At 48.3% G+C, this 27428-nt stretch overlaps 1 protein-coding gene across 6 annotated transcripts in view; it reads left to right on the top strand.

Moving 5' to 3' along the window:
- Window positions 1-27428, top strand: part of esrrga (estrogen-related receptor gamma a) — a 317510-nt gene that overhangs the window by 46869 nt on the left and 243213 nt on the right. Inside the window, exon 1 of one of the 6 annotated variants that reach the window (XM_072509214.1) lies at window positions 24407-24426. The exons of the other annotated variants lie outside the window; for them this stretch is intronic. The gene's annotated coding sequence lies outside the window, so the exon portion shown is untranslated. Of the gene's footprint in view, window positions 1-24406; window positions 24427-27428 lie in introns of those variants that run through there. 6 annotated transcript variants of the gene reach the window in all.

The following is a 27428-nucleotide window of genomic DNA, read 5'->3' as shown; positions in this document are numbered from 1 at the left end:
ACAGACAGTGACCCAAGCCAGGAATCAAACCCAGATCCCTGGTGCTGTGAAGCAACAGTACTCACAATTGTGCTACTGTGCCGCTCATTACAACTTTCCGGACGTAACATTGAGTTCAACAACTTCAGACTGTGAACTTTCTCCTCCACCTTCACCTCCATTTTTATTTCTATCAATTTATTTTTGTTTGTTCCACCGATCTGTTTTTCCCAGTCCATTGTGCCCTCTCCCCCCACCCCACCCCACTTGGACCATCTGATCCCTGTTCCTAGTTGTCCTTTGACACACTGCTTACCTTTCTTCTGCCATGAATACATTCTAATCTTTTAATGTGCCACTATCAGCACCCTTTGTAGCCTTCATCACCTTCATTTACATTCCTTTTGCCTTTCTGTCCACAACATCTTTGTCAATATCACCTATTGCTGGCCCTCTATCCAGCCACAATGCTCCCCCCCCCACCCCCCCCCCCCCCCGCCCCCCCCCCCCCACCCCACCCCCCCCCAATCCCCATAACAGTATAAATCTGACCCTATTTCCAGTTCTCTCCAGCTTTGTCAAAGAGTCATCCAGACTCAAAACGTTTGCTCCCTTCTCTCTCCACAGATGCTGTCAGACCTGTTGAGACTGTCTGGTATTTTCTGTTTTTGTTTCAGATTCCAGCATCCGCAGTAATTTGCTTTTAACTGAAATAAATGACTGTTCTTTATAACCCTCTGTATGATTCTTGTACTTAACGTTGCAATCTCTACATTTTTATTCAGTATCAGTAAAGCTGCAAATGCATGCAACTAAGCTTGCAGCTTTAGGACCCATAGGTTTTTTAAAAATTGCACCACAGATTTATTTTGTTACAGAAGTGCCAAAATTCCCTCAAAAACCAACGTCTAAGCTTTAGCTCTGGTTGAGAGGGGTTAGCATCGCAATCATTTGAAAAGTCTGACCAGAGAGATTCCATGTGGAATCATGAGGAGCGGGTCATGTCTCACCAGTTTTCTAGAGTAATTTGAAGAGGTTATCAAACTAGGGGGTATATTGCCTACCTGAATTTCAATTGCTGGAGCTATTAGTGTTGGAATGAGGCAATAGAGTGAGGAGATTTATATCGTGCTAGAGCCAGGGAGAGAAGAGGAAATAGCATTTAATGAACAAGATGGACAGTTTTTGGATCAGCTAATCATGGGTAGTTATAAGAATAAGTAGTTTAGCTCATCAAGGAACTCTCTGCCATTCCACTAGAGTGCACATGGACTGCAGCGGTTCAAGAAGGTGACTCACCACTACCTTCTCAAGGAGAATTAGGGATACATAATGGTCTATGTTGCATAAATAAGTATAAAAAAGAGCAAAATTGAAAAAATATCTTGAGACATTATCAGATACAATTGCCAGGATAATAGGAAAGCAAAGTTACCAAATCTTTAAGTTTTTCTATGTTTCTGTATGCCCTGCATTCATAAGCCCTGCAGTCATAACTGGCAGAAAGGTAGACGAGAAAAAGACAGCATGTGGGGAGGTTGTCAGTGTAACCAAGTTGCCAATTGAGGTTCGCAGCTGTTGGTCGGAATTGTCCTCAACAACCCCCGCCCCCCCCCCACCCCACAGCGGGCTTCCCTATGCCGGAGGCGGCGCACTATTGGCAACCAGCGGAATCTTCCGGTCCCGCTGAATGTTTGCATGGCTCACAGTAACCGCACAAACCCAACGCGGGGATTCAACTTCGGCAGGACCAGGAGATCCCACTGGCGGGAAAGTAAATTTTATAAGTATTTCAAACGGAATATTCTCCAAGGCTTCTGATGCACGATCAATGACCACTAAAGCGAGGTTGTAGTCCAACTGAAGGCTTTAATAAGCTAGATGTTTCCCCCAGGAGCTCAGGTACAGAATGAAAGCTGCTGGGGCGGCATGGGTACTTATACCCGCCTAGCAGGGCGGAGCTATCATACATTCTAACCAATAGAAAGCATCCAGTTTCTACCAATGGTGCTTTAGCCTATCAGGTACCGTAGTACCTATAATACCACATTCACCCCCTGTTAAAAAAAAGTCCAGCGGGGGTGGTGGCCTGAAACTACAAAACATGGCAACGTGGTATAATTAGTTATGGAGGTACCGTAATACCTCCGTACAGTGTTTAGTAACTATTTATAATTCTGATAGCTATGTACATTTGATGGTTTATATTTACAGTTTACAATTAAAATGAAGCAATCAGTCGATCGGGGTCGTCCTCTGTAATCGTCGGAGCTTCGGTGGTGACTCCGGTGGAGGCTCGGGCGTCTGTGACTCCGGGAGCGTGGCTTCGATCTCCATGGCAGCTTCGGCACCCCTAGACGGCGCAGGTGGGGAAAACGGTTGACCTTGGAAGGGAGCGCCTGCGGGGGGCGTTGGTGGGCGGGGGGGGCCTAGACGGGGCCGGCGGAAGGACCGATCCTCCTGTAAGGTGCTGCGGTGGAGGGGAGGGTGGGACTGGTGGCTGGGATGTGCGTGGGGTTCCGGCGGGCGCCAGGTCCCGTAGGGAGACCGTATCTTGTCGGCCGACGGGGTACGCCGTGGCGTACTGGGGGTTAGCATGGAGCAGATGGACCCTCTCTTTTTAAAAAAAATAATTTTTATTAACGTTTTCACAAAATATCAACAACAAAATGTAAAAGGAACCCAATAGAATTAAATACAAAAGACAACAACCCAGTGCCCCCTCCCCTATACATAAATAATATATTAACACCCGCCGAAACACATAGCAAACATAGCAAATATATACACCCCCTCAGATCCCCCAGTGTAGACAAACAAAAATAAAATAGACGCTGCTGCGGACCATTGTCTACCGTTCTGCCAGGAAGTCCAAGAACGGTTGCCACTGCCTGAAGAACCCTTGCACCGATCCCCTTCAGGCAAGTTTCACCCTCACCAATTTAATAAACCCTGCCATATTGCGAATCCAGGATTCCACGCTTGGGGCCTCGCATCCTTCCACTGAAGAAGAATCCTTCGCCGGGCTACCAGGGACGCAAAGGCCAGAATACCGGCCTCTTTAGCCTCCTGCACTCCCGGCTCCTCTGCAACCCCAAATATTGCGAACCCCGTGCGGTTTGACACTGGATCCTACCACCTTCGACACCGTCCTCACTACGCCCTTCCAAAATTCCTCCAGCGCTGGGCATGCCCAGAACATATGGGTGTGGTTTGCTGGGCTCCCTGAGCACCTAACACACCTGTCCTCAACCCAAAAAAAACGGCTCATCCTTGTCCCGGTCATGTGTGCCCTGTGCAGCACCTTAAACTGTATGAGGCTGAGCCTCGCACACGAAGCGGAAGAGTTCATCCCCCCTAGGGCATCTGCCCACGTCCCCTCCTCTATCTCCTCCCCCAATTCCTCCTCCCACTTACCTTCAGCACCTCCATCGAGGCCTCCTCCTCCTCCTGCATCACCTGGTATGTTGCCAAGATCTTCCCCTCTCCAACCCACGCCCCCGAGAGCACCCTCTCCTGTACCGTGCGTGGCGGCAGCAGCGGGAATTCCACCATTTGCCGCCTGGCAAACGCCCTTACCTGTAGATACCTAAAGGCGTTTCCCGGGGGGGAGCCCATACTTCTCCTCCAGCTCACCCAGGCTCGCGAACTTCCCATCCACAAACAGGTCCCCCAACCTTCTTATCCCTGCCCTGTGCCACCCCAAAAACCCTCCATCTATTCTTCCTGGGACAAACCGGTGGGTCCCCCGTATCGGGGTCCACACCTAGGCCCATATCGGGGTCCACACTTCCCCCCCTGTGCCGTCTCCATTGCCCCCAAATTTTGAGGGCAGACGCCACCACCGGGCTCGTGGTATACCTCATTGGAGGGAGCGGCACTGGCGCCGTTGCCAGCGCCTCCAGACTCGTACCCTCACAAGACGCCGTCTCCAGCCTCTTCCATGCCGCCCCCTCCCCCTCCATCACCCACTTGTGCACCATCGCCACATTGGCGACCCAGTAGTACCCACAGAGGTTGGGCAGCGCCAGCTCCCCCCCCCCCCATCCCTACTCCGCTCCAGGAACACCCTTCTCACCCTTGGAGTCCCTCGCGCCCACACAAACCCCGTTATGCTCCTGTTGACCCGCCTGAAGAACGCCTTCGGGATAAGAATGGGGAGGCACTGGAACAGGAAAAAAACCTTGGGAGCACCGTCACCTTGACTGACTGCACCCTACCCGCCAGGGACAGCGGCAACGCGTCCCATCTCTTAAACTCCTCCTCCATTTGCTCCACCAGCCTCGTGAAATTAAGTCTATGCAGGGCCCCCCAGCTCTTGGCCACCTGGACCCCCAAATCCTTGAAGCTCCTCTCCACCCTTTTTAGTGGGAGCTCGCCAATCCCCCTCTCCTGGTCCCCTGGGTGAACCACAAACAACTCGCTCTTCCCCATGTTGAGCTTGTACCCTGAGAAATCCCCGAACTCCCTGAGGATCCTCATTACTTCCAGCATTCCCCCCACCGGGTCCGCCACATATAGCAGCAAGTCGTCCGCATAGAGCGACACCCTATGCTCCTCCCCACCCCACACCAGCCCCCTCCAGTTCCTCAACTCCCTCAGTGCCATAGCCAGGGGTTCAATCGCCAGCGCGAAGAGCAGGGGGGACAAGGGACACCCCTACCTCGTCCCTCGATGCAACCAAAAGTACTCAGACCTCCTCTTGTTCGTGGCCACACTCGCCATCGGGACCTCGTACAACAGCCTAATCCACCTGAAGAACCCCTCCCCAAACTCGAACCCAAACTCGAACCTCTTCAGCACCTCCCACAAGAGGCCCACTCTACTCTATCGAAGGCCTTCTCAGCATCCATCGCCACCACTATCTCCGCCTCCCCCTCCCTCGCCGGCATCATAATAACGTTCAGGAGCCTCCGCACATTCGCGTTCAACTGCCTCCCCTTCACGAACCCCGTCTGGTCTTTGTGGATGACCTGCGGCACACAATCCTCAATTCTCGTGGCTAAGACCTTCGCCAGCACCTTGGCATCTACATTTAACAACAAAATCGGCCTGTAAGACCCACACTGCAGGGGATCCTTGTCCCGCTTCAGGATCAAGGAGATCAGTGCCCGGGACATCGTCCCCCTCCCTTGCCTCATTGAAGGTCCTAACCAGCAACGGGCCCAACAGGTCCACATATTTTTTGTAAAATTCGACCGGGAAACCGTCCGGCCCCGGTGCCTTCCCCACCTGCATGCGCCCTATCCCTTTGGCCAGCTCCTCCAACGCAATCGGTCTAATCCCGCCACCAGTCCCTCCTCCACCTTCGGGAACTTCAGTTGGTCCAGAAAGCGGCCCATCCCTCCCTCCTCCAGTGGGGGCTCGGACCGATACAGTGCCTCATAAAAGTCCCTGAAGACCCCATTGATGCCAACCCCACTCCGCACCACACTCCCCACCCCCCCCTATCGTTAACTCCCCCGATCTCCATCGCTGCGTCCCGCTTCCGAAGCTGATGTGCCAGCATCCGACTTGCCTTTTCACCATATTCATAAATCGCCACCTGGGCCTTTCTCCACTGCGCCTCCGCCTTCCTGGTGGTCAACAGGTCGAATTTGTCCTGGAGGCTACGCCTCTTCCTCAACAGTCCCTCTTCCGGCACCTCTGCATACCTCTTGTTTACCCTCACCATCTCCCCCACCAGCCTCTCACTCTCCCTCTGCTCTCTTCTCTCCTTGTGGGCCCTAATGGAGATCAGCTCTCCCCTAACCACCACCTTCAGCGCCTCCCAGACCATCCCCACTCGGACCTCCCCGTTGTCGTTGGTCTCCAAGTACCTCTCTATACTTCCTCGGACCCGCTCGCTCACCTCCTCGTCCGCCAACAGCCGCACCTCCAAGCGCCACAACGGGCGCTGGTTCCTCTCCTCCCCCAGCTTTAGGTCTATCCAATGCTGGGCGTGATCCGAAATGGCTATCGCCGAGTACTCAGTATCCTCTACTTTCGCAATCAGTGCCCTGCTCAGAACAAAAAAGTCGATCCAGGAATAGGTCTTATGAATGTGCGAGACGAATGAAAATTCCCTAGCCCCTGGCCTTGCAAATCTCCAAGGGTCCACCCCTCCCATCTGGTCCATAAACCCCCTCAGCACTTTAGCCGCCGCCGGCCTCCTACCCGTCCTAGACCTGGAGCGGTCCAGTGCCGGATCCAACACCATGTTAAAGTCCCCCCCCCCATTATCAGGCCCCCCCACTTCCAAGTCCGGGATCCGACCCAACATACGCCGCATAAAACCCGCATCGTCCAAGTTCGGGGCGTACACGTTGACAAGCACCACCCTTTACCCTTGCAGCTTACCACTTACCATTACGTACCTGCCGCCATTGCCTGTCACAATGCTCGACGCCTTGAACGACACCCTCTTTCCCACCAAGATCGCCACCCCCCGATTTTTGGCATCCAGCCCCGAATGAAACACCTGGCCTACCCACTCTTTCCTCAATCTTACTGGTCTGCCACCTTCAGGTGTGTCTCCTGGAGCATGACCACATCCGCCTTCAGCCCCTTCAGGTGCACGAACACCCGGGCCCGCTTAACCGGCCCGTTCAGCCCCCTGATGTTCCAGGTTATCAGCCGTATCAGGGGGCTACCCGCCCCCCCTCCCCCGCCGACTAGCCATAACCCCTCCTCGGCCAGCCACGCGCCCGCACCCCACGCCCGGCCCGTTCCCCACGGTGGCAGACCCCCGTCCCAACCCCCTCTATTCGCTCCAGCTCCCCCTTGACCATACCAGCAGCAACCCGGTTCCGAAGCTTTCGAAGCCATCCCTCCTCCCCCCAGCTAGGACCCCTCCTAGCTGCTTTGCTCCCCCATTGCACTCCCGCAAGTCAGCTGACTCCTGCTGACCCCGGCCGCTCCCGCCTCTCCTTCGACTCCTCCCATTGTGGGACTTCCCCTCCCCCTCCATTACCCACCAACAGGCTCTCCGCCTCCCCCTTCCATCACAAGCGCAGGAAAAAACCCGCACTTTCCCGCCCAGGCCTCGTCCCCTCCAGCCTTCAGCGCGGGAAAAAGCCCGCGCTTTCCACCTGCCCGGCCCCGCCTCCTCTGTCGCAGCTCCTTTTACAGGCCCAGTCCCCTCACCCCCGACTCGGGCCTCCCCCTCCCCCGCGGGGCCCCATCCCCCCTACCGGCCATCCACCCCCTACTCCGTTCACTTGCCCCCCTCCAAGAGCCCACCCGACAGACACAACCAAAACAGTGCCCAGCCCACCCTAACCACCCACACCGAACCAAAACTGAACACGAGCAAAGAACCCCCCCTCAAAATGTAACACAACAACAGCAATCCCCGACCATCCCCATGCCCGACCCCCCCATCACGACCCTCAGTTTGTGTCCAGCTTCTCGGCCTGAACAAAGGCCCACGCCTCCTCCGGGGACTCAAAATAATGGTGCCGGTCCTTGTAGGTGACCCACAGACGCGCTGGCTCCAGCATGACAAACTTCACCCCCTTCGTGTGCAGCACCACCTTCACCCGGTTGTATCCGGCCCTCTTGTTCGCCATCCCCGCGCTCCAGTCCTGATATACTCAAACCTCCGCATTCTCCCACCTGCTGCTCCTCTCTGTCTTGGCCCACCTGAGTACGCACTCCCGATCAGCAAACCGATGAAACCACACCAACACCGCTCACGGCAGCTCATTAGCCTTGGGCCTCCTCGCCAGCACTCTATGGGCCCCTTCCAGCTCCAGGGGCCCCTGGAAGGACCCCGCTCCCATCAGCGAGTTTAACATGGTGGCCACAGAGGCCCCCACATCCGACCCCTCCAGCTCCTTCTTGAGGCCCAGGATTCGCAGATTCTTCCACCTTGACCGATTCTCCATCTCCTCGAACCGTTCCTGCCATTTCTTGTGGAGCACCTTGTGCGCCTCCACCTTTACCGCTAGGCCCAAGATCTCGTCCTCGTTATCTGGGATCTTTTGTCGGACCTCGCGGATCGTCACCCCCTGGGCATCTGTGTCTCCAGCAGCTTATCAATAGAAGCCTTCATCGGCTCCAGCAGGTCCGCTTTGAGCTCCCTGAAGCTGCACTGGATAACCTCCTGCTGCTCCTGCGCCCACTGCATCCACGCTGCCTGGTCCCAGCCCGCCGCCATCTTGCTCTTCTTCCTTCGCACTTTCTTTGGCTTCACCACCACGTTTTTAGTCGCCCCTCTCCTGGTCCAAGCCATACACTGTCGGGGAAATGTTGCAGTCTTCTTCCCACACCGGGAAATGTTGAAAAGATTCCGTTGGGGGCCCTGAAAAGAGCCCAAAAGTCCGTTCCAAGCTCGAGCTGCCGAACGTGCGACTTAGCTCCGCATAGCCGCAACCGGAAGTCGCAGATGGACCCTCTCGACCAACGGGTCCGACTTGTGCACCCGCACGTGTTTTCGGAGCAGGATGGGTCCGGGTGCTGCCAGCCAGGTCGGGAGTGGTGTCCCAGGGGAGGACTTCCTAGGGAAGACCAGGAGACATTCGTGGGGTGCCTGATTGGTGGTCATGCAAAGCAGTGATCGGATGGAGTGGAGGGCATCCAGGAGGACTTCTTGCCAGCGGGAGACTAGGAGTTTCCTGGACCGTAGGGCCAGTAGGACGGTCTTCCAGACCGTTCCGTTCTCCCTCTCTACCTGTCCGTTACCCCGGGGGTTGTAACTGGTCGTCCTGCTCGAGGCGATGCCCTTGCTGAGCAGGAATTCACGCAGTTCGTCGCTCATAAAGGAGGACCCCCTATCACTGTGTATGTAAGCGGGGAACTCGAACAGTGCAAAGATGCTATGGAGGCCTTGATGACGGTGGTTGCGGTCATGTCGGGGCAGTGGATGGCGAATGGGAACCGGGAGTACTCGTCAATCACGTTCAGGAAGTACGTGTTGCGATCGGTGGAGGAGAGGGGGCCTTTGAAGTCCATGCTGAGGCGTTCAAAGGGACGGGGAGCTTTTATCAGGTGCGCTTTCTCTGGTCGGTAGAAGTGCGGTTTGCACTCCGCGCAGATTTGGCAGTCCCTGGTGGCTGTCCTGACCTCCTCTATGGAGTAGGGCAGGTTGCAGGTCTTGACAAAATGGAAAAAGCGAGTGACCCCCGGGTGGCAGAGGTCCTCATGGAGGGCTCGGAGGAGGTCCACTTGTGCGGTGGCACATGTGCCGCGGGACAGGGCGTCAGGAGGCTCGTTTAGCTTCCCGGGACGATACAAGATCTCGTAGATGTAGGTGGAGAGTTCGATCCTCCACCGCAAGATCTTGTCGTTTTTTATCTTGTCCCTTTGTGCATTATCAAACATGAAAGCAACCGACCGTTGGTCCGTGAGGAGAGTGAACCTCCTGCCGGCCAGGTAATGCCTCCAATGTCGCACAGCTTCTACTATGGCCTGGGCTTCCTTTTCAACTGAGGAGTGGCGGATTTCGGAAGCATGGAGGGTACGAGAGAAGAAGGCCACGGGTCTGCTCGCTTGGTTGAGGGTGGCTGCCAGAGCTACGTCGGACGCATCGCTCTCGACCTGGAAGGGGAGGGACTCATCGATGGCGTGCATCGTGGCCTTTGCAATGTCTGCTTTGATGCGGCTGAAGGCCTGGCGGGCCTCTATCGACAGGGAAAAAGCTGTGGATTGGATCAGGGGACGGGCCTTGTCTGCGTAGTTGGGGACCCACTGGGCGTAGTAGCTAAAAAACTCTAGGCAACGTTTCAGGGCCTTGGAGCACTGAGGGAGGGGAACTCCATAATGGGGCGCATGCGTTCAGGGTCGGGGCCTATAACTCCATTTCGCACAACATAGCCAAGGATGGCGAGGCGGTCGGTGCTAAACACGCATTTGTATGTAAGGTTAAGGATTTTAGTGGTCTGGAGAAATTTTTGGAGGTTGGTGTCGTGGACCTGCTGGTCATGGCCGCAAATGGTGACATTATCGAGATACGGGAATGCTGCCCGTAAACTGTACCGGTCAACCATTCAGTCCATCTCGCGCTGGAAGACTGAGACCCCGTTGGTGACACCGAAGGGAACCCTTAAGAAGTGATAGAGCCGCCCATCTGCCTCGAAGGCAGTGTATTTGCGGTCACTAGTACGGATGGGGAGTTGGTGGTAGGCGGACTTGAGATCCACCGTGGAGAAGACCTTATAATGCGCGATCCTTTTTACCTGGTCGGATATGCGGGGGAGAGGGTATGCGTCCAGCTGCGTAAACCTGTTGATGGTCTGACTGTAGTCGATGACCATCCTATGCTTCTCCCCGGTCTTTACCACCACTACTTGAGCTCTCCAGTGGCTGTTACTGGCTTCAATGACCCCTTCCCTCAGTAGCCTTTGGGCCTATGACCTAATAAAGATCCGGTCCTGGGCACTGTAGTGTCTGCTCCTGGTGGCGATGGGTTTGCAATCCGGGGTGAGGTTCGCAAACAGGGAAGGCGGGTCGACCTTAAGGGTTGCGAGGCCGCAGACAGTAAGGGGGGGTATAGGGCCACCAAATTTGAAGGTCAGACTTTGAAGGTTACACTGGAAGTCTAAACCCAGGAGTGTAGCCGTGCAGAATTGGGGAAGGACGTAGAGACGGAAATTTTTAAGCTCCCTTCCCTGGACTGTGAGGTTTGCTGCACAAAACCCCTTTATCCCCACTGAGTGTGAACCGGAAGCCAGGGAGAATTTTTGATTAATGGGGTGGTTGAGGAGAGAACAGTGCCTTACCGTGTCAGGGTGTCTGAAGCTCTCTGTGCTCCCAGAGTCGATGAGGCAGGACTCGTGCCCGTTGATGAATACGGTCGTCATAGCAGTTGAGAGTGTTCGAGGCCGAGACTGATCCAGAGTCACCGAGGCTAATCGCAGCAGTTGAGAGTTCTCTTCGGGCAGTGCGTGATCAGCCGAGCTAGGGTTCTGGGGGTTCATCCAAGATGGCGGCTCCCATTGGTCGCACATGGCTGGGGGTGCATAAAATGGCGGCGCCCATCCATCCAATGTGGCGTCCGTGGAACAAGATGGCGGCGCCCGGGGTCCGCACGTGGCCCTGGAATATGAAGATGGCGGCGACCATTGGAAATGAATTTTTTTCATTTAAAAAAACATTTTGGGGTAAGTTTTAACTGACTGAAAAAAGGGACTAAATCTTAATTTCAAAAGTAAACAAACTATTAAGTGATGGGTATATGGGCAGATGTGAAAAGATGCCTCATGACATTGCTTCCTCCAGCACCTGGCATGCATCATGGAGAAGTTTGTGGTTGCGGTCCGCATTCCCCGCAAGAGACTGCGGCAACCGCACAGGCCTGGCATACGCCCACAAAATGGCCCTTTTTGCCGCAACCCTTGCAGATGGATGCGTGGGCCGGGCAGCGCTGGCGGGGGTGCTTGGCCTGCCCGCAAAAGTAACAGCGGGGCCCCTCAGGGTTGCCAGGCCGCCTTGCAGAGCAAGCCTGTGGGGGAATGGGGGAAGTCTTGGGGTCGGCCGCGGAGGGTTTCCACACTGCCCAGGGGGCTGCCGCGCGGTCGGGAACGTAAGCGCGGGCGTTCCTGGAGGCCACATTCAGGGAGCCTGCAAGGGCCCGTGCCTCCCTGAGACCCAGGGTGTCCTTTTCTAACAGACGCTGGCGGATTTGTGAAGATAGCATACCTGCCACGAAAGCGTCCCGGACTATGAGTTCCATGTGTTCGCTCGCCGAAACTTGCGGGCAGCCGCAGCTTCTACCCAACACCAGGAGTGCACGGTAGAATTCCTCCAGCGATTCCCCAGGGGTTTGTCGCCTTGTTGCAAGCAGGTACCGGGCGTAGACCTGGTTTACCGGGCGAATATAGTGTCCTTTTAGCAGCTCTATTGCTGCATCGAAGTCTTCTGCTTCCTCGATGAGGGTGTAAATCTCCATGCTCACCCTTGAGTGCAGGACGTGCAGTTTCTGCTCTCCCGTGGGTATGTTTATGGCCGTCCCGAGATACCCTTTAAAGCACGCCAGCCAGTGCTTAAAGATTGCCGCTGAGTTCGCCGTGTGGGGGCTAAGTTGCAGACACTCCGGCTTGATTCGGAGCTCCATCCTTTCTTCTTAAAAAAAACTAGCTTATTAAATTGATGCACGATCAATGACCACTAAAGCGAGGTTGTAGTCCAACTGAAGGCTTTAATAAGCTAGATGTTTCCCCCAGCAGCTCAGGTACAGAATGAGGGCTGCTGGGGCGGCACGGGTTTTATACCCTGCCTATCAGGGCGGAGCTATCATACATTCTAACCTATAGAAAGCATACAGTTTCCACCAATGGTGCTTTAGCTATCAGGTACCGTAATACCTATAATACCACAGCTTCCTAATTTTTCAGGCGACACTGGTCAATGGTATTAACCATTTTTGTAAAAATCACTCATAGGATGTGGGTGTCGCTGGCTCGAACTGTCCCTAATTGCCCATCCCTAATTGCCCCTGAGAAGGTGGTGGTGAGCTGCTTCTTGAACCGCTAAAATCCATGTAGTGTAGGTACACCCACAGTGCTATTAGGGAGGAGTTCCAAGATTTTGACCCAGTGACAGTGAAGGAACGGCGATGTATTTCCAAGTGAGGACAGCTTGTGACTTGGAGGGGAACTTCCAGATGGTGGTGTTCCATGTGGGAATTCAAAGGGATCCAATGGTGAAGCCAATGGGCAGAGAACTAGCAGATGGAATTCATCACACCTCCTTCTAAAGTGATGAGATTAAACCGGAAAGCTTTAATTAGATAGTTCATGGAAATTCACAAAACTGAGACGAGATCTAATTTAACCAGTGCTGAAGAAAGCAAACAAAAAGTTAAAATGTATAGCAAGATGTGTGACCTAAAAGTGTAAAGAGGTAATGATGAAGTTGTTTTTGGCCTTGGTGAAGCTGATGATGAATTATTGATGGGTGTTCAGAGGAGGGCTAAAAGGCCAATCCCTGGTTACAGAGAGCTCAGTTACGAGGAAAGATTGCTTAGTCTTATACCTTGCTTTCAGGAAAAGAGAACAATGACGGTCACTTGAGAGAGAAATAGGTGCCTGGAGAATTTGGATTCAGGAAAGTTTTTTTGTCAGATAAAAGATTTAAGGAGTATTATTGTTAACGATGCCAAGAGTAAATGGGAAATTTAGACACCGTTTTTAAAAATGTAGTCTGAGAGTGATGCATTTTTGGTAAAGGCTATCAATGGTCATGTTAAAGCAGAAAGACATGGCAGGTTTTAACAAAGGATTGGGTCAACTTCTTTGAATAAAGGTGACTCCGGACAGTTAGCTTCAGAATTACCGTAAGGAAAGCGATAGGAGGTTTGGAGTGATTTTCCGTGCTCAAAAACATTACTTTCTCATACCACAGTACCACATGCCTGCTAGCAAGAGTTCTGTCAATGATGACCGCAGCAAACGCACAGCAGACCAGTTAGCATTTGGGGAGAGGAAACAAGCTGATGTTTCAGACGCAGACCATTCATTGGAATGGTGACACAGTGGTTAGCACCGCTGCCTCGCAGCGAGGTACCCAGGTTCAATTCCGGCCTTGGATGACTGACTGTGTGGGGTTTGCACGTTCTCCCTATGTCTGCGTGGGTTTCCTCCAGGTGCTCCAGTTTCCTCCCACAATCCAAAAATGTGCAGGTTAGGTGGGGTTATGGGAATAGGACGGAGGAGTGTGCCTAAGTAGGGTGCTCTTTCAGAAGGTCGATGCAGACTCAGTGGGCCGAATGGCCTCTTTCTGTACTGTAGGGATTCTATGTACTGGTATCTGAAGAAGCGCCCATACTTGAAAGCTAGACCAGCATGTCCTCTCCAGGTGCTGACTGAATTACCATTTGTTTTCAACATTTTCTGATTTTATTTCCGATTTCCAGTTTCTGCGGTATTTTTACATTTTGCAATTGTTGAGTAAAGTTCTCGAGTCTGTAGCTAGTATATATTATGCGTTGGCTGTACAATGTTCTCTATTTTGTTAATGCCCTGTCATAATTGGACTTGTCATAAATTTCTTTACCACAGCTCCTGTCATACTTTTAGGGCGGGAGGGGGTGGGGGGGAAGTAATTGCTGCTTCCTAAATGAATGTACAGCAACAAATCTAATCCTAATAGGGTGCACTGACAGAGCAGTAGATTACCTTCTTAGCTTGGAATTTGTTTAGGGCCATCAATAAAAATGACTAATTTGATTATTGACCAGCTCTGCTCTTGCATTTTCATAGTGATTATTATACAAATAATAATTGAATTTAGAGAAGGGGAAGATTAGGCTGCTATCTTCCCTTCCTCGAAGCAATGAATGAATTTACGGACAAATAGAAGGATTGCAATTAATGCACAGTACAGGTGGCAAAATAAATAAAATAGCTCGCGTCCAACAGGTTTGTGTTAGACATTTCCTTTAGCTTTTGAGCAGCATTTCAGAGGAGGTAACACATTCGGAATTATAAAAATCACAGCACAGCAAGAGACCATTTGACCCATCATTCCGGTATTGATGCTCGCTCTTCAACTGGAGTTATCTATTTCAATCCTATTCCCTCCCCTTCCCCATATCATTTTATATTCCTTTTCAAATACTTACCCAATTCCATTTATGTGTTACTGTTTTAATAGCTGCTTGTGGTAAGGAGCTCCATGTCCTCATGATATTCTTGGGAGCAAAAGCCTGATAAACTTCCTCCCTCACTCCTCTGGTGTTAATCTTCAGTCTGTGACCCTTTGTTACCAATTCACCAGCTCATGGAAACAATCCTTCACTGTTTGCCGTCTCAAAACCTTTGTATAATTTTGAAAATATCCAATGCTTTTCCCCTTAATCTTTTATACCGTATTGTTTCTCCTCTTGCTTATCTTGCCATGAGTCAGATGTTGAGTTTGATTGGGAAATAATACTGGTTTTCAGCTGAATCCTGAAGTGTTTACTTTTTGCTGTTTATAGTTTAATGGGCACAATAGTCTTGTCCTGCATGAATGAATATCCGTGTTGTGTGCTAGCGCTCCACGACAGATGATACCTCTTATCTCCTGTGATTTGGAATTTAAAAGCCAGTGAAGCTCAACAATTGTATATTCTGATTTAAATGGGCTGAAGATGGCACTGTATTTAAATTTCAAAACTAAAAAAAATGTAAATGATGCAGTCCTGTTTAATGCAGATCAGGTGAAACCTCCAGCCTGCTTTTAAACTCAATCCTTTCGATATGAGATTTCAAAAATAAAACTGAGCAGGTGAAGGGGATTAGATTTTTTTTAATGAAGTTAGCTGGCATTTTACGTTTACAGTAATTGGGTTGAATAGACCTCTATTCTCGATTGCAGTATGCAAATTAACCTGATAGATTCTTATAAGATATTAATCTTTATCACATTGACAGTATATAAGTGAAGCTATTTTATGTTTCTTTGTGCCTTCTTTGTCCACTGGGTTTTGTGATAAAATATTAAAATGACTAATAATTGTCGTAATTTGTATTTATTGAAAATGACAAAACCTAGTTTATTGGCTTAATCAAAGTAACCTCCTCAAAATGCCATTTTGAAGTGCTTTGCCAACAACAAGCTCTCTTGCAGAAATGTATTTGGCTTTTTGATGCTGTATGTTTCAAAATGTGAATGTTGTGTTCATAAACCTATGATGCTATGATTTGAAGCACTTTTGAAAGCTGCATGGTCTGGAGAATTTACCGTTGAAGTAAGAACTTACATTTGACATCTTCAGAGTCTCCCAAAGCACTTCAGAAGCAATAAATTGCATTTGAAGTGCTCTTTTTCAGGTAAATGGAGCTGCCAGTTTGTGCACAGTCATGCTCCACACACAGTAATGAAGTAAATGACCAGTTAATCTGTTAGGGATAACTATTCACGAAGATACACCCTCTTCTTCTACAAATAGTGTCCCAAGATCTTTTAGATCCGCTTGGCAATGCAGACACGTCTTCAGTTTAACATCTTTGCTAAAAAGTCAGCATTTTCAACAGGACAGCACTCCCTCAGTACTGCACTGAGATTTAAGCCGAGGTTATATGCTCAAGTCCCTTAATGGGACATGATTCCACAGGCCTGATTTCCAAAGCAGGATTGGAACCCGAAGCTCAAATGAATTCCAGGTCCCAATCCCATGCCTTCAGTGCATTGTTCCTGTGATGCTATTTTTAAACGTCAGTGCCCTAATTAAGCAGGCGTGTCTCCAGGAGGCGGGAGCTGCCTGCCTAGTGCCAGCGGCAAAGGCACCAGTGAAGATGGGGCCTGCTGATCTCTTGCCAAAAAGAGCCGGCAGCTCCTTAGAGGGACAGCAGGATAAGCGCATGAGCTTTTGAGGGCGTCCGGGCCAAACAGAGCCAATGTACCACATTCTGCTGTAGATTATCTGAGGCCGGGCTTGATAATTATCAATGTTAAATGAAAAGTTTTTCTTTTGCCCTGCAGCGACCCCACAGCTGCACCAGACTGTTTGGGTTTGCCAGGGACCCGGGTTCAATTCTGGCCTTGGGTGACTATGTGGAGTTTTTACATTCTCAACGTGTCTGTGGGTTTCTTCTGGATACCCCAGTTTAGTCCCACAGTCTAAAGATGTGCAGGTTTGGTGGATTGGCCATGCTAAATTGCCCCTTAGTGTCCAAAAAGTTAGGTAGAGTGCTCCTTTGGAGTGTGGGTGCAGACTAGATGGGCCGAAAGGCCTCCTTCTGCACAAGAGGGATTCTATGATTCTATTGGGCCAAGCTGCTGTGGAGTTCAAGAGGAATGATATCCAGGCACATGACAAGAAGAAGAAAAATCATTAGTATGGCATTGCTTAGATTATTATGCGTTTTTTAAATTTTGACTTTATTAAACAAACTGTGACAAAAGAGGAAGATTTCCATTGCTGCCATTTCTCAACATATAAGGGCCCAGAGGACAAGAAGATTGTGTCGAACAGGAAGGGCAGAAGATTGTGGCAGTGACCACAGTGACCATCCGGGGGTTGGGGGGGTGGGGGGGGGGGGGTAGTGCTGCTGTTGGAGGACAGAGGACATTGGAAGGATATCTGATTGTGAGGACAGGTAGTTGGGGGTGGTATCACTGGGGAGGTGTATCATGCAGCAGTCCTTTCCTCCTGTGAAAACTGGAATAGGGAACAAAAGTCCGAAGCATGCGTTTAAATGCTTGATTCACCTTGCAAAACAATCCCCTTTCCCACCTTTGTTTCTAGAAGTGGGCAGTTGGCGAGTTTTTACATTTTTACATCCACCTGACCTAAACCTACCCATTTCTGAAATGAAATTGTCCTCCGCCCCCACCCCCATATGAATGCTGCAATGGGATTGAATGATTCAACCATGCAGGAATGGAAAATTTAGTTGTGTGCTGTGCAGCAACAGCGGAACCTGACAGCTGATACTCATATTCCTAGAATTAACTAGAGCCATGTTCATTAGCTACGTTTACAATGACATACACAACTTAAACTTCACACTCTTGTTTTTTAAGGACATTGGTAGGGGACAAATGAGAGATTTGCTGATTTGTTAAATATATTGCCATCCTTTGTAAATAGATTTAATATTTCCTGCTTCTGTTGGATTAATTTACACATCTGGTTTTACTTTTCAACAGCAAATGAAGAATAGTGAAACAGAGACCAGTAGATTGGTGATTTGATTGCCTTTGAGTGACAATTGATAATCCAGCCATTATCAGTTAAATATTATGGCACCTGGTACATTGCAACAGTCATTATTTCATCTTCAATTGTGCGTGTCATATTTTTTAACTTATAACTTTACAGCTGACATGGAAAATTGAATCTACATATTAACTGGTAACCATAACCCTGTGAGATGAAATTATTTGTTTATCCTGCATTTATTTCTTGAAAATGTTTCTTCAGAGTTTCATTTCTTTTGCCTAAACGTTTGATTTAACGGTAGCACAATGTTAGCACTGTTGCTTCACAGCGCCAGGGACCCGGGTTCGATTCCCAGCTTGGGTCACTGTGCGGAGTCTGCAAGTTATCCCCGTGTCTGCGTGAGTTTCCTCCGGGTGCTCCGGTTTCCTTCCAGAAGTCCCGAAAGACGTGTTTGTTGGGTGAATTGGACATTCTGAATTTTCCCTCTCTGTACCCGAACAGGCGCCGGAGTGTGGCGACTAGGGAATTTTCACAGTAACTTAATTGCAGTGTTAAGCCTACTTGTGACACAAATAAAGATTATTATTACTATTATTAGTTAACAAAACCGGTTTAGTTGTCACAAAATCTTTCTTCTCATTAGAAGTTATGGTTGAATGATGTTTGTGTGAACCAGCTCACAGGTATTGACTGAGTTCTATCAAATTGTTCTTTTTTAAGTACTGCAATGAAACTGTGAGCACAGTGCTTCGTATTGTATCATTTACCTAATGGAATGAATGAAGTACAGAATCAATGATATTTGTGGAGGCATCAGTAAAGTGAGCTGTCCCATGGTCCCAGTGTAAGAGGATGCAGGATGCTTCAGGAGAAATAAAAATAAAATAAAAACAGGTAACGGGCCAAATAACATGCGGCGGGCCATTCAAAAGTCCATTGATTTCGGCGGGAGCAGAAAATCCCACCACTATAACAAATTTTGCCCAATTATAGTAAAAATGAAGACTAACTAAATATTCATTGTCGATGTTGGTTAATTTCAAGTATATTAAAACTTAGGCATCCTCAAAGAGTGTGTTCTGCAGAGTCCTCGGATATATCTTGAGAGCGCCTTAATAAGATTACCTCTGGAAAACTCAATGAGGGCTTAATATCCATTGCTGAATAGTTCAAATAAACTGGACTACGGTTGGAGTAGGGCTGAATACAAATTATGTAATCATTCAGATTGGGTGCCAACGCTAACCTTCTTTGTTTAAATAATGTGGCATTGTATTTTGCCCTGCATTTAATGCATTACCCTTCCATTAGATTTTCACTACCAAGACTTTGTGCCAATGCTTGTAGCTTCTTTAAAATGATAAAAGCATTTATAGATTCATAGAAGTTTATAAAACAGGAGGCCATTTGGTCTATCGTGTCCATGCCGGTCAATGAAAATCTGACTGCATTAATCCAATTTCACAGTGCTTGGCCCATGGGTCTGCAGGTTACGGCAGCACAAGTGAATATCTAAATACTTCTTAAAAATTACAAGGGTTTCTGACTCAACCAGCCTTTCAGGCCGCGAGTTCCAGACTCCCACCACCATCTAACTCCTCTCTTAGCCTTCTCCCTCTTGCCGTAAACCTATGCCCCCAGTTATTGACCCCTCTACTAATTGAGAAAGTGACTTCCTTTCCACCCTATCTATGCCCCTCATAAAGTTATACACCTCTTATCAGGACCCCTGTCAAACATTGCAGCTCCAAGGATGAAACAATCTCTAGAACAAGGAGGCATAACCTTTAAATTAGTTAAGCTATTTCAGAGTGAAATCTGGAAGCCTTGTTTCACTTGAAGGGTCGAGGATATCTGCATCTCTCCGCAAAACGCTATGGGTGCTGGGTCAGCTGAAACATTCAAGACTGAAAGATCAATTTCTGTTAGGCATAGTTATTTTAAAAAATGAAATTAAGTTGGGCAAATGGGGCTGAGGTGTGTGGAACAGAGCCAGTGGCTGAACGACCTGCTCCTCTTCCGATCTTTCTATTTTCAGTGATAGAGGAAAAGCCTGAAAACCAAAGGGAAAATTACTCTGAAGCTGGAAATCTGAAATAGGACCAGAAAATGCTGAAAACACTCAGGCAGCATCTGTGAAGCGAGAAAGAGATTTAACCAGTGGATGACGTTTAATCTGAACTGGAAAAATATAAGAGGGGTGGCAAGATGGCACAGTGGTTAGCACTGCTGCCTCACAACGCCAGGGACCCGGGTTGGATTCCAAGCTCGGGTAACTCCCTGTGTGGAGTTTGTACATTCTCCCTATGTCTGCCTGGGTTTCCTCAGGGTGCTCTCGTTTCCTCCCACAGTCCAAAGACGTGTAGGTCAGGTGAATTTGTCATGACAAATTGCCCCTTGGGGCGGAATTGCAGGAATAGGGTGGGGGATTGGGCTTTGGTAGGGTGGTCTTTCGAAGGGTTGGTGCAGACTCGATGGGCCAGATGGCCTCCTTCTGCACTGTGGGGATTCTATGACTCTATGAGATGCAATGGGTTTTCAGCAGGCACAGATCGAGGCAGGGGAAGGAGGGTTGGGGGCAGGGCAGTGAGAAGAAAAAATAAGACCAAGGATAGGGTGGAGGACAGAAGGAATTAAACGATAAAGTATCGGCCGGTGTAAACCAAAAGGAGATGGTAATGGGGCAAGTTAACACACAAAGATGGATACAGAGGAAATTTAAATGGGGAAAAAGCAGAATCATGACCAACAGCTGCCACCAAAAAAAGGGGCAGAGGTTATGGGGCATTTTCTGGCCCTGTCACGGAGGGGTTTGGGTTGGAAAATGCAGCGAGCCATTCAAAGATCCATTGACTTTTGCGGCAGTGGAAAATCCCACGAGTGGAAAATTCCACCCGTGATCTGAAATTGTTGAACTTCGTGTTGACTCCAGAAGGCTGTAAGGTGCCTAACTGAAAGATGATGAGCTTCATTGGAACAGTGCAGGAGGCTGATGATAGATAAGTCAGAATGGCAGTAACTCTAAGAATGAGGCCTCCATTTTAAAACTCGGGGCCATGCTTTTGGATAGAATGGAGCCAAAGTTAAATCCATGGTGAGATTTTAGCAGGACATTGAAAGAGTGATGAATCAAATAATCCTTTTCTCTTCCATCCTATCTTACATTTTCTCTTCATGTTCAGCAAAAGGATTGTTTTTAGAATTAATGAATAGTTCTAAGGAAATTTGTGATGTAGAATACAGAAATATTTTCCATGTGAAAATAAAGCACCCTCTTGTTGCATTATTTTCCAAACAAAATAAGTGACTGATTGTTGGGAATTTCTGGACATGGGTTAAGCCCTGACATCGGGACCATATGCCGGCCCCAGGCCTGCACTGGAGGTTAGCCGGACCACAGCAGCGGTCTTTCTGATGGCATTTCTAAAATTCCAATTAAGAATGGCAGGCTGGCACTCCATGCTTCCAGCCCAATCAGACAGACTGCACTCCTGCAGATGGAGCAGTGCAGGTATAGCAGGTGATTAGGGAGGCAAATGGCATGTTGGCATCTATTGGAAGAGGACTGGAATATAAAAGTGGGCAGGTTTTACCACAGTTGTACAGGATCTGGTGTATTGTGTACAATTTTGGGCTGGATTCTTCTGCCCTGCCCTCCGCAAGAACACCACGGGCGAACGTGGCCGGAGAATCCCGCCCGTGGTCTCTTTATTTGAAAAAAATATATAGGTTGTGAAATTCGCGGGAGAGGCCCTTCATGCAGGGCGCCGAGTCGATGGCGAGTCACCTGACTCGAAATGCCTGGCGCGATCAGGATCACCCCCATGCCGGTGGTGCACTCCCATCCGTGGGTTTCCCTGCAGCGTGGGGTGGCTTCTATTGAAAATCCCATTGACAAGCGGCAGGAGTAGAGAATCCCGGTGTCAGCAAACGGCGCGCCTCCGACAAACACGGGGCTGGGGAACCAAATCCCTCTTTCATGTGGGATTTACCGGTGAGAAACTCCCCAAGCTCCAAAAAAATGAAGTGTGGGGAACACTGGTCTTGATCTCACCAAAAACATCTGCACATTCTTTGGGTGAATCACGCAGTAGCAGTTCAGAGAAGGTTCACTCAACTCATTCCTGAGATGAAGTGCTTATCTTTTGAAGAAAGTTTGACAGTTTCAGGTCATACCCATTGGAATTTAGAAGAATGATCTTGAGGGGACTTGATAGGGTGGATACCGAGACAAAATTTCTTCTGGTGGAGGAAACTAGAATTCGGCTACAAAGTTTAAGAATGAGAGGCTTCCATTTGAAGAGAGAGATGAGGAGAATTATTTTCTCCCAGAGGGTCATTAGGCTGTGAAATTCTCTTCCACAGAAGATGCAGGATGGGTCTTTAAATTTATTCAGGCTGAGTTTGGGAGATTTTTGTTGGGCAAGAGTCAAAAGTTATGGGGGGCAGACAGGAAACTGGAGCTGAGACCACAACCACATCAGCCCTGATCTTATTGAATGGTGGAGCAGGCTCGAAGTGCCGAATGGTCTACTTCTGTTCCTAAGTCCTATGTTTCTTGAAGTGGAGGTAAAAACATTGTTGCAGTGTTGAGGCCAGGCAGGCCACAGCGTTTGGAGGGGAAACACCTTCAGGAACGTGAGGGTAGCCATTGCTGCCAATCCCCTCCCCTTTAGGCCTTGGACCCTCTGGCTCCAATGGGTTCACCCAGGAGGCTGCTTCCATGCACCTGGCAGTCTTCTCATGGAGCGTATGGCAGCTCTGTCATCGGCAAAATCTCAGTAGCCCAAAGAACGCTGGCCATTAATTGGTCTTTAATTGGCAAAATTAGCTTCCTGCCACTGGTTAGTAGGCAACTGAGCTGCTATAGTTCTTGCCACTGGGAAACTTCCTTGGTTGTGGGACTGTGCCTCTTAGCCCACTATCTGGGGACCAATAAAGTCTCACCCATTGTATATTGCATGCTGATCCACCATAAGCCATGTGGATCCTACTCATGTAAATCTTTGTCTCAAAATTTGGTTTAATGATTTTGTCCACTTTCTCCCTCAAATCCAGGAATGGCCTGGAATGTCTCTGATAATAATTCACTTTGGCTGATCTCTTGAGTTATGAGGAAAAGGACCAATCCCTGAAACCATCCATTTAGTTGCGTATCAGCTCACCTGAGCTGGTCTAAACTGTTCTCTGGACTCAACCGCCTCCGCATTGATGATATTGATACTGATATATTGATTTGCTGTGCGTTTTATGGAAAATGAAAATGCCAACCTTTGCAGAAACATACCAGCAAACAGCTAGAGTTAGTGCTCTGAGGCCCTGTAGTAAATTATGTTTTACTGCTCTTTTCTCAACCTATCTATCAATGTACTGTTTCAGATATAAAACAGGCACTGAAATGTCGTGCCAAAGTATATTGTTTCTCTAATGCATTGGGCTAAGGAGTGATGTTGCTGCTTCCTCACCTGACAAACTCTCAATTTTTCTTGGTCCATTTTGGATCAGAAACTAAAGGCTTTTCCCAGATGAGGAGAATGTTCTTTTGCTACTATACAATTCAAGAACACTCCTGTTCACCTTCTCTGCCACCGCACAAAAGCTGCAATGGGAAAGGTTTTTGATTAAATTGCCTGCTTTCTTGGCAGCTAAATGATGTATGGCATGGTGGAGAAAGGGAAGGTGGAACAGTTGGGGGAAAAAGAAGCGAAAAAGGAAAGGAGGGACCGTAAATAATTTTTAAAAAGAGCTTGGAAAAATCGCTACCGCTTACAATTGCTTTTAACCATTTACAATATATGATCGTAGTTTAGATCACAGAGTATGCATGTCCACAGCTTGCCTCCGACTCCTGCCAAGCTAGCATCCCCTAAGAAGTTATTAATTATAGAGCTAATGTACATCAGACAGTGGGTGTGTTTAGATTAATCGCTGATGCTGGAGTGATTTGCTGAACTGCATTTTAGTTTCATCTTTTGTCACATTGTAATGGGTTTTCCTTTTCACCAGCAGGTGAACAGGTGCGTAGCTGCTGCTTTTTCAATTTACTTCAGCCGATACAATACCATCCAGCAGCAAACAGGAGCCTCCCTGTCTCTGTGAGGTGCTGCTGGAATAGTTATTGATAAAGACAGTCGGAATACTGCATGCACCGTGCACAAATTGGTTTGCCGTATAATCTTAATATAGTCTGTAAACTGTTCTGAGCTTGCTCTGGGTTCTGCCATCCCTGTTGTCGCCTGTGTGAAATTTTCCATGGCACTGAGCCAGATCAAGGTGGAATTCTCCTTCATGTCACTGAATGGGAGGCTTTTAATTATTTGCCAGAATGGATCGACTTTGCTCTGTTTTGCACATTTCTACTTTTCTGCGGCAGAGAAACAAATCATGCTTTGAACCTGTGTCAGCGACTGCTACTTCGATACAAACATGAAAATGATGTTTATTTCACGTAAACTTTTATCCTCTCATCTTTTAAAGCGATTGCTTTCCTCGTCCTTTGACTTTGTTCCTCCCCTCCCCCACCCGGCCCCAAACAGCAGCCAGTCCTCTGGCTGAAAGAGTTTGAAGGTGATCCATTGCCAGGCTTCTGTCAATGTCATACTCGGGGATGAATGAGAGTGAATTGGCTTCTTTCTGATTACTTGAATAATAATTTTCCCTTTCTCCACTAAGAAGAGAGCGAGAGGAGGTCGAATTTGACTTCTGGACGCTCAACCAACAGAGCGAGTTGGCTGGTTGCCCACCCACGACAATGAGGCGGCCAAGAATCTAGGGCTCTGGCTTCATTTGTATCTAGCTGTCAAGTGGTAGGGGTGCCAATTGGGGTAGCTCGCTAAATTAAGGCAGGATAACATTGGGTCGTCCCTACCAGTTCCAAGGTAAGTGTGAGAGATGATTGCAGTTATAGAGGGAGGGAGGAGTGGTGCTCGGTGACAGTGGCCCAGGTTAGTTTTGCGGGACCCGGAGGACCAATCGTGCTTCACAAAGATACTATTTTTAACTTACCTCTTGTTGGGCCTTACATAGCTCTATCTCCCGTGGATCTGACTTGAGCGTGTCCAGTGTAAACTTTCATCAGCTGTAGCTGTAACCCCAAAACTTAGAATCCCAGTTTGCACATCAAAGGGGTACACTTTCTAAAACAGACGGGCAATTTTGGCACCGAGCACCAGTCCCTTTTCACATGGCACTGGCTGCAACAGTGTGAGTCGAGAATCAGAAGGCTCTCAACCCCATTTTATATCCATTCTTGCCCATCAACATTAGGTACAAGTTAAAATCGCCCAGAAAGCCAGAAGAAGGAGCTGAAGGTGCAGCACCGTAGCATAGTGGTTAGCACTGTTGCTTCACAGCTCCAGGGTTCCAGGTTTGATTCCCGGCTTGGGTGACTGCCAGTGCGGAGTCTGCATGTTCTCCCCGTGTCTGCGTGGGTTTCCTCCGAGTGCTCCGATTTCCTCCCACAGTCCAAAGATGTGCAGGTTAGGTGGATAGGCCATGCTAAATTGCTCTTAGTGTCCAAAAAGGTTTGGTGGGGTTACTGGGTTACGGGGATAGGGTGGAGGTGTGAGCTTAAGGGCCGGTGCAGACTCGATGGGCCAAATGGCCTCCTTCTGCACTGTAAATTCTATGTTTTCTGTGCATTATTTGGTGTCTGGGAATTCACTATATTTGCCAAATGGAAAATTGTGGCTGTTGTTTTGCTGGTTTGAAATACCAGCTTGTGATGTCAGAGTCTGAAGGTCTTTTCCTGTTTGGAGAAACAATTAAATCTTGATGGTTTTGTACTTTGGAATACCAGCATATAGCACCATCAAGTGGAACCAGGCAGATTCAATTTCACTCTCCTGACTTTAAGTAGGAAAATTCTTTTACTCTGCATGAAAGAGGGGACAGTGAAAGGAGTGAGCTCGCTGGACTGCTGACTTGCGTCTCCTTGTTGCTTATTAAAGAGGCCATTGGTGGGGCAATGAAAGAATTTGATCCACCTGCTCTCTTGGTGCTGGAGATATGTAGTGCACAAGGATTTGCCAGGGAGATGCAAGTGGAAAGCTTTGGTCAAGGCCCTTCATCAAATGCCCTCTGATGGAATAAAAGTTTGGAAAATAATGCCAGTGAATTCACAAATGCATCATGCTTCGATTGATGCAAGAGTCAATTTCTTATGGGAATATTTTCCAAATGTCATGCGTGATGAAAAGTATGGAGGTTGGAAAATACCTATTCAGAGATCTTTGTGGGGCTTTACTCGATTACCAGAACTATATAGATTTGCAGAAATGGTTTAGTGGGCTGTCTCAAAGTGAAAGACCACTTGAGAAACAATGCAGAAGCAAAAAAAAAACATTTAGAAAGATTCATCAGTAACTTTGATATTTTTTCAGGCGGAGGGGGGTGAACAAATGTTTATTTCTTCTGATTTAAACTAAACAACAAAATATTTGTTTCGGGGAGGTGAATGCTGAGAAGCTAACCTAATAAACTGGCTTGGTGAGTTGCTGCGGCTGTTGGGATGAGGAGGCTGGATTAACCTACGCAGTTATAATGGCAAGATCGCTGATGCAGTTTGTGTTAACGACTGCGTTGCTGATTGTAGAGGGGGAACCTGTGATGCTGATAATTTGCACTATTGCGACGTATTTTTGAGACTGCAAGTAAGTACAGTTACATGCTGAACTTTTGGCTTATGTTGCAAAATTCAGCCACCAGCATGAGCCAAAGTGTTTAGTATGCATTTGCAGTATTGTGAACAAGTTGACATTTTAAAGTATTTTGGAGCCAGATTCTTACATGACTCAAAATACATTTAACGTCAGTGTTGTCCATGATTTTCAGTGAGCTGGGAGGTCTACACCAATTGTTTTACAACCTATAATGGGTTGAAAACGTAATGACCTTTTGTTGACATTGCAGGACAGTGATATACATTTATGAATATTATCCTGCACCCAGGCCAGAAATTCAAGATATTAGATGCTGTTCATAAAATATTGCTGAAAAGTGAACTGCAGAAGTACACACACAAAGAAATTAAATGGTATATGTTGTAAAAAATAATAAATACCAAGACTGAGCTCAAAACTGTAATGTAATCTTGAAGTTCAGGTGACTATTATAAAGCAGTCAAGGTTCTCCACTGTGGTTGGTGTCACCTGAACCCCACAATTCAGTTGTAACCTTGTAATTTCTTTCCTGGCTTTCCAGTAGTCTTCAGTTCAAACATTTTTACATTTTTCATGGCCGATTTGCTGACATTCTGGCAATGCACAAAAATAGAGTAAGGCAACAACCTTTTCGTATACACTAGTTACACGTGTGTGAATAGTGTGGTGATGGAATTTGTATATGAGTAACTTCTTTACGCAGATGTTCCACCTTGAGCAGTAATATTAAGTGAAATATGTTATATTTTGTTGCGCAACTATGTTTAATGTAACATAAACATTTGGGCACCAGTCGGCAAACGGAAATCTGTTTCTGCATCTGCTGGCAAGCTGCTGACTGCAGTCAGCAGCTGAACATGTTTAGTTCTTGCTGTTGCATGCAAGGTTCATCAAAATAACAGTGCAGATTTTCTCCTTTAGGGATATAAAAAGCTCAAATCCAGCAGAGTCTGGCTTTTATTACACAAACGTTCGAGGCAAAGTCTTAAGTTATTGCTTCTACGTGTTAGCATCAATACAGTGCCCACATTTCATTTGAGTGTGGAAAATTGCCATCGAGCGTCTGCCAAGGGCGAAAGGGGAAGGGTGGGAGCAAAAGGGAGAAAGTAGGGTGCTGCTGTAAGATTAGTAAACTCTTTAACCCTTGTCTGGAACAACATATCTGTGAGAGTCACTGTGATTGGTAAAACAATGTTTAGCCCGTCCTTATTTCCAACATT

This window comes from Scyliorhinus torazame, chromosome 1 (genome assembly GCF_047496885.1).
Source record: "Scyliorhinus torazame isolate Kashiwa2021f chromosome 1, sScyTor2.1, whole genome shotgun sequence".
NCBI lineage: Eukaryota > Metazoa > Chordata > Chondrichthyes > Carcharhiniformes > Scyliorhinidae > Scyliorhinus > Scyliorhinus torazame.
The sequence above is the reverse complement of the archived record's forward strand: the minus strand, read 5'-3'. Positions and strand labels throughout refer to the sequence as shown.